The sequence below is a fragment of the Podarcis tiliguerta genome, assembly GCF_965153285.1.
Source record: "Podarcis tiliguerta genome assembly, chromosome: 5".
In the NCBI taxonomy this organism is placed as follows: domain Eukaryota; kingdom Metazoa; phylum Chordata; class Lepidosauria; order Squamata; family Lacertidae; genus Podarcis; species Podarcis tiliguerta.
In genome coordinates, this window is record NC_139538.1 from 13,025,568 (window position 1) to 13,038,603 (window position 13,036).

The 13,036-nt window shown below is 45.2% G+C and overlaps 1 protein-coding gene across 2 annotated transcripts in view; it reads right to left on the reverse strand.

The window, feature by feature from the left end:
• The window catches only part of NAALADL2 (N-acetylated alpha-linked acidic dipeptidase like 2), an 803,264-nt gene that overhangs the window by 753,565 nt on the left and 36,663 nt on the right, over positions 1-13,036 (reverse strand). The gene's annotated exons all lie outside the window — the stretch shown is intronic.

Consider the following 13,036-nt stretch of genomic DNA (forward strand, 5'->3'; position numbering starts at 1 on the left):
CTTCATGCTCCTGCTCACCCACCAATATTTCCCAGCTTCTTCCCTCTGCAGCCTCTGAACCATGACCTTCTGCAAACCTCTGTTCTAAATCTATACTGTCTCCCTCTTCTCCACCATTCCTCCTCTTCAGACCAGTCCCTGACATCAGCTGATATATGGGGAACCATACTTTATAAAAACGGATAATGGTTAGTTTAACTTCTAACAAGGCTCCTGTGTTGGGTTAGATGGCTGGAAAGAGCCAGATAACAATTTCCCCCTTGCCATCCTTTCAGACATGGTCCTCTGGAGTCTACCCAGCAAAGGCAGATGTAGGGGAACACGACCGATTTGTCCAATAGAAGGTGAGAGGTGGCAGTGCCAGATTTTGACATTGCACAGGGTGCCACTGACATTTGAACACCAAGATCTGCCAGTGTATCCAGTGGGGGACAATCTCTAACTTGGCAGTATTAATTAAACACCATTAATGGTTGCTATTCTGGGACCCAAGCAGAGCCCTTATTTCAGCAGATGAGCCTGAACACTGTATAACATTCCAAACAACTTAAGATTGGGCAGCCCTGTTTAGGGAAGCTTTTAATGTTTGATGCATTACTGTATTTTAATATTTTGTTGGAAGCCACCCAGAGTGGCTGGGGAAGGCCAGCCAGATTGGCGGGGTATAAATAATAAATTTATTATTATTATTATTATTATTATTATTACAGAAATAAAAATGCTATAACAACAACAATGTATGAGGGCAAGGGGGAATAAGGAACTGTGGGTGGGGGGTTGTAATAATGTGAAAACCTTAATAAACTTTGCATTAAAAACCCTTCATTAGTTAAAACCAACATTCAGTATTGACAAATATACCACATTTAAATAAAGTGGATTAATGCATATCTTAATGGTCTTTAGGTAAGCTTTTTGGACATGCCTTGTTAATGTGCGACAAGGAAAATGCCGATCTCTTGAGATTTAAAATAAATTGGCTTTAGAGAAAACAAATGTGCTACATACCCAATGCTGAGCTCCACATTAAATTCTAAGACTCAACATCAGAAACAAATCTTATCTTTATAGCTTGAAAATTGGCAGTCCCTTTTTTTAAAAAAGAAAGAAAGAAAGAAATCATAACTGTTAAAAAAATCAACTGTAGCTTGTCGAGGCAGTTTTGTAGTCAGGCAGGATACAATAGTAGTTTCATAACCTTCTGTGTCTTATCCATCTTCATGTTTTCTATCATGGAACATAGGAAGTTGTTTTATACTGAGGACCATTGGATCATCTACCTCAGGACTGTTTGCAACAGCACTGACTTTTCAGAGTTTCTGACCAGAGCCTTTTCCAGCCCCCTGCCCCTAATCACCTAGGTGATGACCAGCTCATAATCATTTCCTGGGTATGTGAACACATGCCAACTCCATGCACCAGCAGTCTTACAACTCCAGGCAGTATGATCTACACTAATTCTGGCACCAACCAACCCTCACAAAAACAGCTCCAGCCCATATGCCCACTCAGCATTCATCAGCTGATAGGCGCCGCCTAGGCTCTCGCATTAACTGGCACACCCAAATACCCAGCTTCCACCTAGGTCATTGGCAAAGACTGGAGGTACAGAACCTGCAGCCCTTCAGACTTTGTTAGACTACCTCTCACTGGTGACAATTGACTAAGTTGGCTGGGGCTGATGGAGGTTGGAGTTCAACAACAGCTGGAGAACCACAGCCTCCCGCATACATGGGGAATGTTAGTTCACACAACACTCAAGTCAACTCAGTTCCACACTCAAGTATCCACAACAATCTTTGTTGTTTAAGGGAAAGAACTGCCAAGGAAAATGAAGAATATATTTATGTATGCGACAACGGCGGCAAGAGTCTTAATAGCACAAAGATGGAAGAATGAAGAAACCCCGACGAAAGAACAGTGGCAAGAAAAATTGATGGACTATGTGGAACTGGCAAAATTGACGCATAAACTATGTGACAAGGACAACTGTGACTTTAAAGAAGAATGGGAACCTTTTGCAAAGTACTTAAAGAAACAACAAAATGAACTGGACTCCTTGGGAGGTTTTGAATAAACATACACAAATTTATTTATTAACATAATAGATGGATAATTTAGAGATCTTTACATTTTTATAATATGCAGAGAACAATATGTGCTGATAAATCAGAGAGAGGAACTGAGGGAAGTGGGGGGGTATGTGGGGGTGGGAGGGGGGAAATGGGGGGGAAATATAATTGTTGAAATAATTTGTTATGTGAAAATAATCAATAAACAAACAAAACCTTTGTTGTTTAATCTTTGTTGGAAGCCGCCCAGAGTGGCTGGGGAGGCCCAGCCAGATGGGCGGGGTACAAATAATAAATTATTATTATTATTATTATTATTATTATTATTATTATTATTATTATTATGGCAACCCAAAGTGAGGAAAATACCCTTTAGTGCTATCCCTTTGAGGTCAACCTGCTGCCTGCAGCCTGTTCTATCCTCCCTGTCCCAGACACATGGGAATCATGGGACAGGAGAGGCAGCTTCCATATTTTTAGTCTCATTGAGAAGGGTAACGTGAAGAGAGGTGCCAGTGGATTATGATGCAGAAATGCAGTCAGAACTGACAAGGAATTGAATTAAGAAGGTAATAAGATTTCCTTACATTTGGCAACCTGGGCTTGTTTTGGGATTTAGGGAGGCTCTGCCAGAAGCCCCCCTGGAGTCTATACACATTACTTTCAATTGGGCAGTTTTGCTTACACAATGCCTAAATATTTTCCAGCCCCTTTGCATTGTTCTGGTCATCTTCTCCTCACCACGAATGAAGAGGTTCCATTTGATAGGCGTGGCTCTCATCCCTGAAATTTGTGAGTGCTGCCTTTCCAAAAAAATAAACTAAGAAAGAAGACACAACAGATTTACAGCACATGCCGCTTAGGGCAGCGTTCTCTGCAAGAGATGCGCTCTGACTACCACGGGAATCCTCTTCCAAACAGTCTTTTTCAAGCTACTGAGAAGCATTTCAGTGGTTCTCTCTAACCTATTAACACTTTATTTGGAGGCAATAATTGACTGTTAAATCCAAATTGTTGCCATAAAAGCATTTAAAATGCATTTTATGAGCAATTAAAAATTATACTTGAACAAGCATTTTAAAATGAGCATTAATTGACAAGATCAAATAAGCAATCTAAAAATGCAGCAGTCACGGCACAGCTTGCACCCTGCTATGCAAGTCCCAAGCAGAGGGGCTTGAAAGCAACACCCCATTTATCTCAATAAAATTTCCTTCCATGCAAGGACAAGTCCGGACAAATATAGGATTGCACTATCTTGCTCACGCTACAGAAGTTCTTCTCTCCCCGTCTCTAAAAGTTTATATGAATTAATAATATTGAACAACAACAACTATTTATCATCATCATCATCAATATTTCTAAAGGGGTAGCCGTGCTAGTCTATTGCTTCAAAACCAACACAGGCCCCATATGCACTATAAATTTAAAGCAATATCTTACCACCTTAAACCTCACAGAGCTACAATTCCTTGAGTGGTTTAACAATCAAACCCTCTTTCCCAGGGGACACTGGCAACTGTAGCTCTGTGAGGGGAACAGAGGTCTCCTAACAACTCTCAGCGCACTTAACAAATGACAGTTCCCAGGTTTCTTTGGGGGAAGCTATGACTGTTTAAAGTGGTATCATAGTGTTATAAACATTGGTGCCAACTGTATTTTTGTGGGTGCTCGGCACCCACACTGCAGAGCTCTGACATGACCTCCGAGGTGACGTCCAAGGCTCTGTGAAGTTGCATTGGAGGTCTCACTAGATCTCAGACATGACTTCCAAGGCTCTGCAAAGCCTTGGAAGCACCATGACGTCACGTTACATCATGGGTGCCATTGGGCACCCATAATCTGGGGCCCAAGTCAGTGCCCCTGGTTATAAATGTATCATGCCAGCAGGGCCAGAAAGTCTTGCAGCACATAAGAGACTTCTCCACACGTCCATTTGTCCTGACACCTTCCTGAAAGGAAACCCAATCTTTAATGGTGAATCGGAACAAATGGTCAGCAGATTTTTCATGGATTGCAGTTTGTTCCAATTTAGCATGAAAGAGCAGGCAAAACCATACCTAGAAAATGTGGTTGAAGTAGAAAACTACTTGGACACGTACTTTCTAAGCACGAGACAAGCAGAAGTGTGGCTGAACCCCTAAAAAATGCATGATTGACATGAGTTTTCATCGACAATACAGGCCCTGCTCACAGGCTTGCAATTCAACAGACAAGATATAAAGAGGAAAGCTTATGGAGTGGGAAGAGGAAAAGTAAAGAAAACCCAGGTTCCAGTTTTCACAGAAGTGGATATCTTTAATAAAGTCTTGCACTATTTCCCAGATGAGTTACCGGTAATCCACCCAACTTGCAGAAATAAATCACACACTGTTGCTACTACAGTGCTAACACCAATGGGAGCGTATTTTAGGCTCTTCAGAAAATTTAAATTGATGGAATTCATTTCATTTCATTTTTAATTTGTTTGCCACCCTTCTGCCCAAGGCACTTTACGTAGAAACAACAAACTACACAACGAAGATCACACCTCCTGTAACAATCTGGTTTGATGCAAAAGGCATATGATTACATTAAAGTTATAGAAAGCCCATTCTCAAAAGTATGGATCACAATATCCATGTCTTTCCGCTCCACATATTCTCCATGCTGAGACTGGATACACAAGAATATTTTCAACTTATCTATGGAAAGGCAGTATCTTAATTGCTTAAAGCGTCGTGTAATTAAACCTACTGACCATGCGCTGATTCAATCTCCATTTTACAACTGAAACAGAATGTGCTTTTGAATATGGAATGAATTCAGGTAAATGAACATATAGTAATGCAGCCGTAATTTTCAAATTTCCCCATCCAAAAAAGGGAGAACACAGATTAGGTAATTGAATATCCAGGCTCTCATGTGGAACAGCGATACCTGTTTCATTTTAAAACATTATATCACACTTTCCCCCTCCACAAAGGAGTTGCTCAAAGCAGCTTTCAATGCAACACATGTAATATCTGGGAGTTAGCAAAATTACCTGCCATTAATGGGATTGCACTCCCCCCTGGAGAAGTGTGTGCACAGTTTGAGGGCATTCCTGGAACCACCGTTGTCACTTGAGGCTCCAGCTAAGAGCATTGCTGCTTGGCTTTGGGTAATGCACCAATTACCCATGCTTTGGCAAACTTCAAGCTGAACTACTGTAATGCGCTCTGTGTGGGGCTGCCTTTGAAGATGGCCCAAAAATTACAGCTAGTGCAAAATGTTGCCAGAAGAATGCTGGTGTGGGGCAGCAGGCTACAAGCATAGCACCCCTTAAATCAACTATAGGTAAAGGTAAAGGGACCCCTGACCATTAGGTCCAGTCGTGGACGACTCTGGGGTTGTGGTGCTCATCTTGCTTTATTGGCCAAGGGAGCCAACAGACAGCTTCCGGGTCATGTGGCCAGCATGAGTAAACTGCTTCTGGCGAACCAGAGCAGCACACGGAAACACCGTGCTTTGACATTCTTTCGAACTGCTAGGTTGGCAGGAGCAGGGACCGAACAACGGGAGCTCACCCCATCGCAGGGATTCAAACCGCTGACCTTCTGATCGGCAAGCCCTAGGCTCTGTGGTTTAACCCACAGCACCACCCGCATCCCATTCAACCAGCTACACTGGCTGCCAATTGTTTTCCAGGTCTCGTTCAAGGTGCTTGCTTTGAAGTTTAAAGCCTTAATTGTCTTGGAACACAAATATCTGAATGAACATCTTATTTCTTTTCAACCTGCCCATGCTCCAAGATGAACAGATAAGGCCACCCTGGTGGTTCCTGGGGATCCTGGAAAGAGACTTTTGAGTAGTGACTCCTCATACATTAAACTCTCTCACTACTGTGATGGTGTTATCTAAGACACATCTTATAGGGCAGATATTTGGACCACTACCCCAGTGGTTTGCAGACTTTTTTTAACTGGGCCACTCTTTCAGAATAAAAAATTGCTTGCCGCACACAGAATTTTTTAAAGATAAGAAATACATTGGAAAACAAACAGAAACAATTCCTAGCAGTGCTTGATTTATAACACTATGCAATATGACCATGGAACATCCAGAAAGTAAAAAATAAAATAAAAAATGCAGCTACATAAGAACATGAATCATTCCCAAAATATAATTTAAAAACAGCCTCTTATGTATTTACCTTAAGTACGTACACAAACTCAAGGAGAGGCGTGAGCTTGTTTTTGCCAGGTATTCTCATTTATATTAGGTCCAGCTTGAGACAAATTCTCATTTCCTCATCAACACAAAGAAGCCTTTATCCTTCTCTGATCTTTCATATTAGTAAGAGCTGAAAATCCCCATTCACAATAGTATGTCACGGAGAACTGTAGAAGAATAGCCAAAGCTCTTCTAATTTTGATACTGTACTATGCTGTACAGTGGTACCTCGGGTTACAGATGCTTCAGGTCATAGAATCCGCTAACCCAGAAATAGTACCTCGGGTTAATAACTTTGCTTCAAGATGAGAACAGAAATTGTGTGGCGCCAGCAGTGGGAGGCCCCTTTAGCTAAAGTGGTACCTCAGGTTAAGAACGGTTTCAGGTTAAGAGCGGACTTCCAGAACAAATTAAGTTCTTAACCCAAGGTACCACTGTACTTGAATGTTTAAATCAGGGGTCAGCAGACTTTTTTCAACAGGGGGTCGATCCACTGTCCCTCAGACCTTGTAGGGGGCTATATTTTGAAGGGGAAAAATGAACGTGTTCCTATGCCCCACAAATAACCCAGAGATGCATTTTAAATAAAAGCACACATTCTACTCATGTGAAAACACCATGCAGGCCCCACAAATAACCCAGAAGTGCATTTTAAATAAAAGGACACCTTCTACTCATGTAAAAACACATTGATTCCCGGACCGTCCGCAGGCCGGAATTAGAAGGTGATTGGGCCCCATCTGGCCCCTGGGCCTTAGGTTGCCTACCCAAGGTTTAAATGTTTCTTTGTTTGCCCTTGAATCTTCCTGCCACACTTGTGAACCTCTGCTGCCACACCCTTTGAGAACCACTGCACTACTACAATCTCTGAACGACAAGAGACTCCAGAGTTGCCTACACTCACCCAGAGTTTGATTCCTTCCCAGTATCCCATAGGGGGATTCCCATGCAGCCTCTCATCCAGACACTGAACAGAGCCAGAACTGCCTAAGTTCATCAGCATTGATGCTGCTGCACCTTTGGACCACAACCTGCTTGGCTTTTCTTTCCGATTTCTGCTCACATTATGCAACTGCCCAATCTAGGAGTGCAACTGCCATAAGTGGAGCACCTTGTAAGCTCTAAGACAATGCCGATGCAAATGCTGTTAGTGCTTGCACATGTGCATTTGTTATCAAGTGAAAGGTTTCAGCGCTTCATCAGAAAAATGCATTAAGAAGGCAGGGCGAAGAAACCCGAGGAAAATGAATGTCATCTGTTTAAAGTTTAAATCCAGCATTATCTTTACAGGCACAGCAGCTGCTACGGCGGAGGGGTGAATACCTCGAGATTCTGTACGAGTTAATCAAGTGTTGCTTGTAGGGATTATTAGGGTTTTTTTGAGAGGGGGTCTCTTCAATTGGCTGCTAAAAGCACAAAGAAAAATAATGCTTGCTCATTATAACTGTGATGGTAGTTGTGGGTTGTTGGGTAAACTCCAAATCCCCATTGCTACAAGGATATCTGCCCGCTGGTAGCCTTGAAAGGCGCTTTTCTGGTCATGGGGGAGAAATCCAGATACCCCAGGATTCATTTGATCCCAAGTTGGCCTCACTACCAGTGAGCAACCAGGCTAGCACAGCAAACTTACTGCCCCATAAGCTGTAACCCTATACATGCTTGGATGCAAGTAGCACTGAACAGAGTGGAATCCATGTCCAAATAAGTATGCATTGGATTAAAGTGTTGAATCCTGTCTTGCCAAATGCAAGGTGGTTCTTTTAATGTATGCTGATGACACCCAACTCTATCTGTTGATGGATGGCCATCCTGACTCAGCCCCAGACACACTGACCAGATGTTTGGAAGCTGTGGCTGGATGGTTACGTGGGAGCCGGTTGAAGCTAAATCCTTCGAAGACAGAGGTCCTGTGGCTGGGTCGGGACGATACGGGATTGGGGGGGGGCAACTCCCATCTCTTGCGGGGGCGCAATTAGTGCCAGCATCGTCCGTTAAGAGTTTGGGTGTAATCTTCGACACTTCCCTTTCCATGGAGGCGCAGATTGCAGCTACAACAAAGGCAACATTTTTCCATCTCCGCCAAGCTAAGCAGTTGGCTCCTTACCTCTCTCGCCCTGACCTAGCCACTGTGATCCACGCGACGGTCACCTCCAGACTGGATTATTGTAACTCGCTCTACGTGGGGCTGCCCTTGAGTCTGACCCAGAAACTCCAGCGGGTGCAGAATGCTGCAGCGAGACTCCTTACGGGGTCTTCGCTGCGAGATCACATTCACCCGGTGCTATACCAGCTGCACTGGTTCCCGGTGGAGTACAGGATCAGGTTTAAGGTGTTGGTTTTAACCGTTAAAGCCCTATACGGCCTAGGACCCTCGTACCTATGGGACCGCCTCTCCTGGTATGCCCCACAGAGAAACTTACGGTCTTCAAATAAAAACATCTTGAAGGACCCAGGCCACAGAGAAGTTAGGCTGGCTTCAACTACAGCCAGGGCTTTTTCGGCCGTGGCTCCGATCTGGTGGAACACTCTGTCACAAGAGACCAGGGCCCTGCGGGACTTGACATCTTTCCGCAGGGCCTGCAAGACAGAACTATTCCACCAGGCCTTTGGCCAGGGCACAGCCTGACTCCCTCCCTCGGCAATCTTCGCGGAGCTCTATGTTGGTTGCCAGTGGCTTGAATTAATTAATTTTATAATGAATGATTTTAGAGTGTTGTTTGTGTTGTACTTTTGTACTGTTTTATTGTTGTTAGCCGCCCTGAGCCCGGCTTCGGCTGGGGAGGGTGGGATATAAATAAAATTTATTATTATTATTATTATTATTATTATTATTATTATTATTATTATTTATTATTAATGAGATTCAGAAGCAATACAAACACAAGTGAGTGAGAAGATTAAAGATTTAAAGATTTTATTTCTAAACAGCAAGCATTACATACATTACCAAGCTAGCACTTTGATCTGCCACTGGGAAGCCCTCCAGAAGTGGCAAAGTGACTCCCAGGTAGCCTCAGTTTGCATGGCCCTGCAATCGATCAGTCCATGCACAAGCTTCACACAACTATGCCCCCAAACCAGCCAATTTATAGACAGCTAACCTATGTGGTTTGCCCGACTGCCTACATGCTACTAGCCAGTGGTGTTGCAATGGGGGGGTGGGGGGGGGCGATGCACCCTGGGCATCATGCCTGGGGGGGGGGTGACAAGAAGGCACCCTGCGGGGGCTCTCAGCGGCTCGAGCAGCCATCGCGCCGCCGCCGCATGTGGAGGATCCTTCGTTCACAGCTGCAGCCATGAGCAGAGGATCCCGGCGCCGGCGGCAAACTGCTATGCACACGCATGCACATGTATGCCAACCGCCAGCACCACTCGAGCACCGTATGGGCAGTGGTGGGATCCCTCTGTTGCCTCTACAGCCACATGTAGAGGATCCTCCGTTCACGGCTGTAGCGGCAACGGAGAGATCCCAGCACCAACCGTACGGTGCTGGAGCAGCAGCACTGGCAAACCACTATGTACAGTGCATGTGCTGCATTGCTATGTACGGTGCATGCGTCATAAGTAGCGACGCCGCACATGCGTCCTATGTAGCAATGCCCCGCCCCAGGTGTCATAACACCTTTGTTCGCCCCTGCTACTAGCTACGTATATATTATTCATTGGCTAGCCACCTCTCCCAATGTCTCACTTCCAAGAAGGAAGGTATCCAGCACTATTACTTCCTTCCACAGGTTAGGGCATTAAATGGCTGTTCTCAGCCATCAAAGAGCAGAACAAGAGATAGAGAGGGGAAGGAAACAAAGGCAGGAAGAAATGACCATGCTAGATCACTATCTCCTCAAAATACAAATACCTTCTGCATTGCCCATTCACGTCCCAAGCAGTGGTGTGCAGTGGAATTTTTCATAGAGAAACAGTTAGGGCCAGAGGTGCAAGTGCAATGTGTGGAGGGTGACATCACACACATGACATCTTGGCGTCCTGACATCCCATGTGTGAGCACTGCACCTCCCTCTCTAAGCCAGACAAACACTTTCCAGGCTTTGAGAAGGAGGTATCGGGCCTGTGATAGGATGCTGCAGTACTCGTACCTCCTTCCCAAAGCTGGGTGGGCTTAGGCAGTGGCGTAGCGTGGGGGGTGCAGGGGGGGCCGGCCGCACCGGGCGCAACATCTGGGGGGGGGCGCTCGCACTCGCAGCTCTCTGCCCCTACCTGGCTCACTCTCTCTCTCTCTCACTGCAGTGCTGGCTGTGCGAATCCGATCCGAGCCGCCGGGTCGCCGCCCACTGTGGAGGGGAGGGTGCCAGGCGTGCGGTGCAGTGCGGAGAGAGAGCGAGGGACTATCTGGGGGAGGGACAGTGCAGCGGGGGGGGGGGGCGCAAATTACTTGCCTTGTCCCGGGTGCTGACAACCCACGATACGCCACTGGGCTTAGGGAAGATGGCAGGAGGGTTATTGGACCCATCAGATCACCTCCCTCCCTAAGCTGGGCATAAGCTTCCCAGGAAGGAGATGCCAGGGGAACATTTAGGGGACCAGCCTAGTCTTGCTAGTCTACTGACCACACGCCACTGCTCCCAAGATTCCCTGCCCCCAAGACCAAGATGGTTAAGAATTCTGACATTGTTCAATTTGTTTTTGGGAGAGGGAGGAGGAGGGAAGGAAGGACTGGATGCCATATTACTGACAATGAAGTCGTGCAGTGATAAACTCCAGATTGAATTACAGTGGTACCTCGGGTTACAAACGCTTCAGGTTACATACGCTTCAGGTTACAGACTCTGCTAACCCAGAAATAGTGCTTCAGGTTAAGAACTTTGCTTCAGGATGAAAACAGAAATTGTGCTCCGGCGGCGCGGCAGCAGCAGGAGGCCCCATTAGCTAAAGTGGTGCTTCAGGTTAAGAACAGTTTCGGGTTAAGTACGGACCTCCAGAATGAATTAAGTACTTAACCCGAGGTACCACTGTATTGCAATGCACTCATAAGAACCTTAGAACACAAGGAAAAGCTGTTGGATCAGATTAATGGCATATCTAGTCCAGCATTTTGTTCTCACAGTAGCCAACAAGATGCCTGTGGGAAACCCTCAAGCCTTCTCCTTCCTACCGTTTCTAGCAAACTGGTATTCAGAAGAATGTTGCCTCTCACCATGGAGGCAGGACACAACCATCATGGCTAGTAGCCATTGACAGCCTTATTCTTATCAATGTGAAGAAAACCTGACCCACCCACCCCCCCCCAAAAAAAACACACAGGTCAGCGTTTCACAGTGATTCAAATGGTGTCAGCACCCAGGGAGTAAGAAAGCAGCCACCATTCCTGTTTTCTCCATCCAACCTGAGCCAGAAGATCTCAGTGCATAGGTGGAGCAGCTTGTGAAAAGTGTTTCAGAAACTGGTTTTGGTCTCCCAATGTGGAGCTCAGGCTGCTGGCATGCATTTCTCCTTGACGAACTGTAAGGTAAAGTAAAGGTAAAGGTACCCCTGCCCGTACACGCCAGTCGTGACCGACTCTGGGGTTGCGCGCCCATCGCGCTTTAAGAGGCCGGGGACCAGCGCTGTCCGAAGACACTTCCGGGTCACATGGCCAGCGTGACGAAGATGCTCTGGCGAGCCGGCACCAGCGCAGCACACGGAAACGCCGTTTACCTTCCCACTATAAAGCGGTACCTATTTGTCTACTTGCACTTAAGGGTGCTTTCGAACTGCTAGGTGGGCAGGAGCTGGGACCGAACGACGGGCGCTCACCCTGCCGCGGGGATTCGAACTGCCGACCATACGATCAGCAAGTCCTAGGCACTGAGGTTTTACCCACAGCGCCACCCGCGTACTGATTGGCAATTCATTTCCAAGCTCAATTCAAAGCAGAACTAATGGCCAAAATTTCTCAAGGATTTTATTCTCTCCCCCCACTAAAACCCCAACCATTTCTGATCTTCTCCCTTTCCAAGAAATGTGCACGCAGCTCTAATTCATGTTATCCTTGACATTTAAAGACCTAAAATAATGATCTGTCTCTACGTATCCAAAGAAGTGCCCTCCCTGAGACCATGAGGTCACCAGTAGAGGGTCTCCATAGGTCACACCATCCTCTGAAATTTGACAAGTCTAGACAGTTCTGTTCTTAGGGCGATCTGTCTGGGCAACTTACTTCAATGTTATCAAAAAGAAATCAACATATTCCTGGTGCTTTTGCCTGGCTGGAATGTATCCCTGTACTGCAATGATGTCTTTTTCACTTGCCTGGATGAAGAGGTGTTTATTGTGTGTATTGAAGCCTCTGATATATGTGGCTGGAATGTAGTCTACTGTATAAGTCAAAATCACATCCATTACTCCACACACTTAGGTATGTGGCCCTCAAAAGATTGACAACAAGGCAATTTGGCCCTGGGCTGGAAAAGGTTCACCAACCCTGTTTTATTGGAACTGTCACATGTCTCTTCTCTCTTGACATTGCAATGCTATTATATCATGGATTTGTTATTATTTATTTCTTATGTTTATAGCCTAACAGATTAGTTCCCAAGGCATCTTACAGAAGTTAAAAGCCAACTTACCAATTATGTAATAATCTTTTCTTTTTCTTATCAAAAGAACTTTTTTAAAAAAGAAAAAAGAAAGAAAATTGCAGCTTGGGCATTCTGCATTATTTCCAAGGAATTAAACATACAGAACATTTTTCTATAGGAAAATGCACCATAAAAAGAATTACCAAGGATCAGATTTGAGTATCTGGAAATTACACGTACAGGAATATGAAAGCC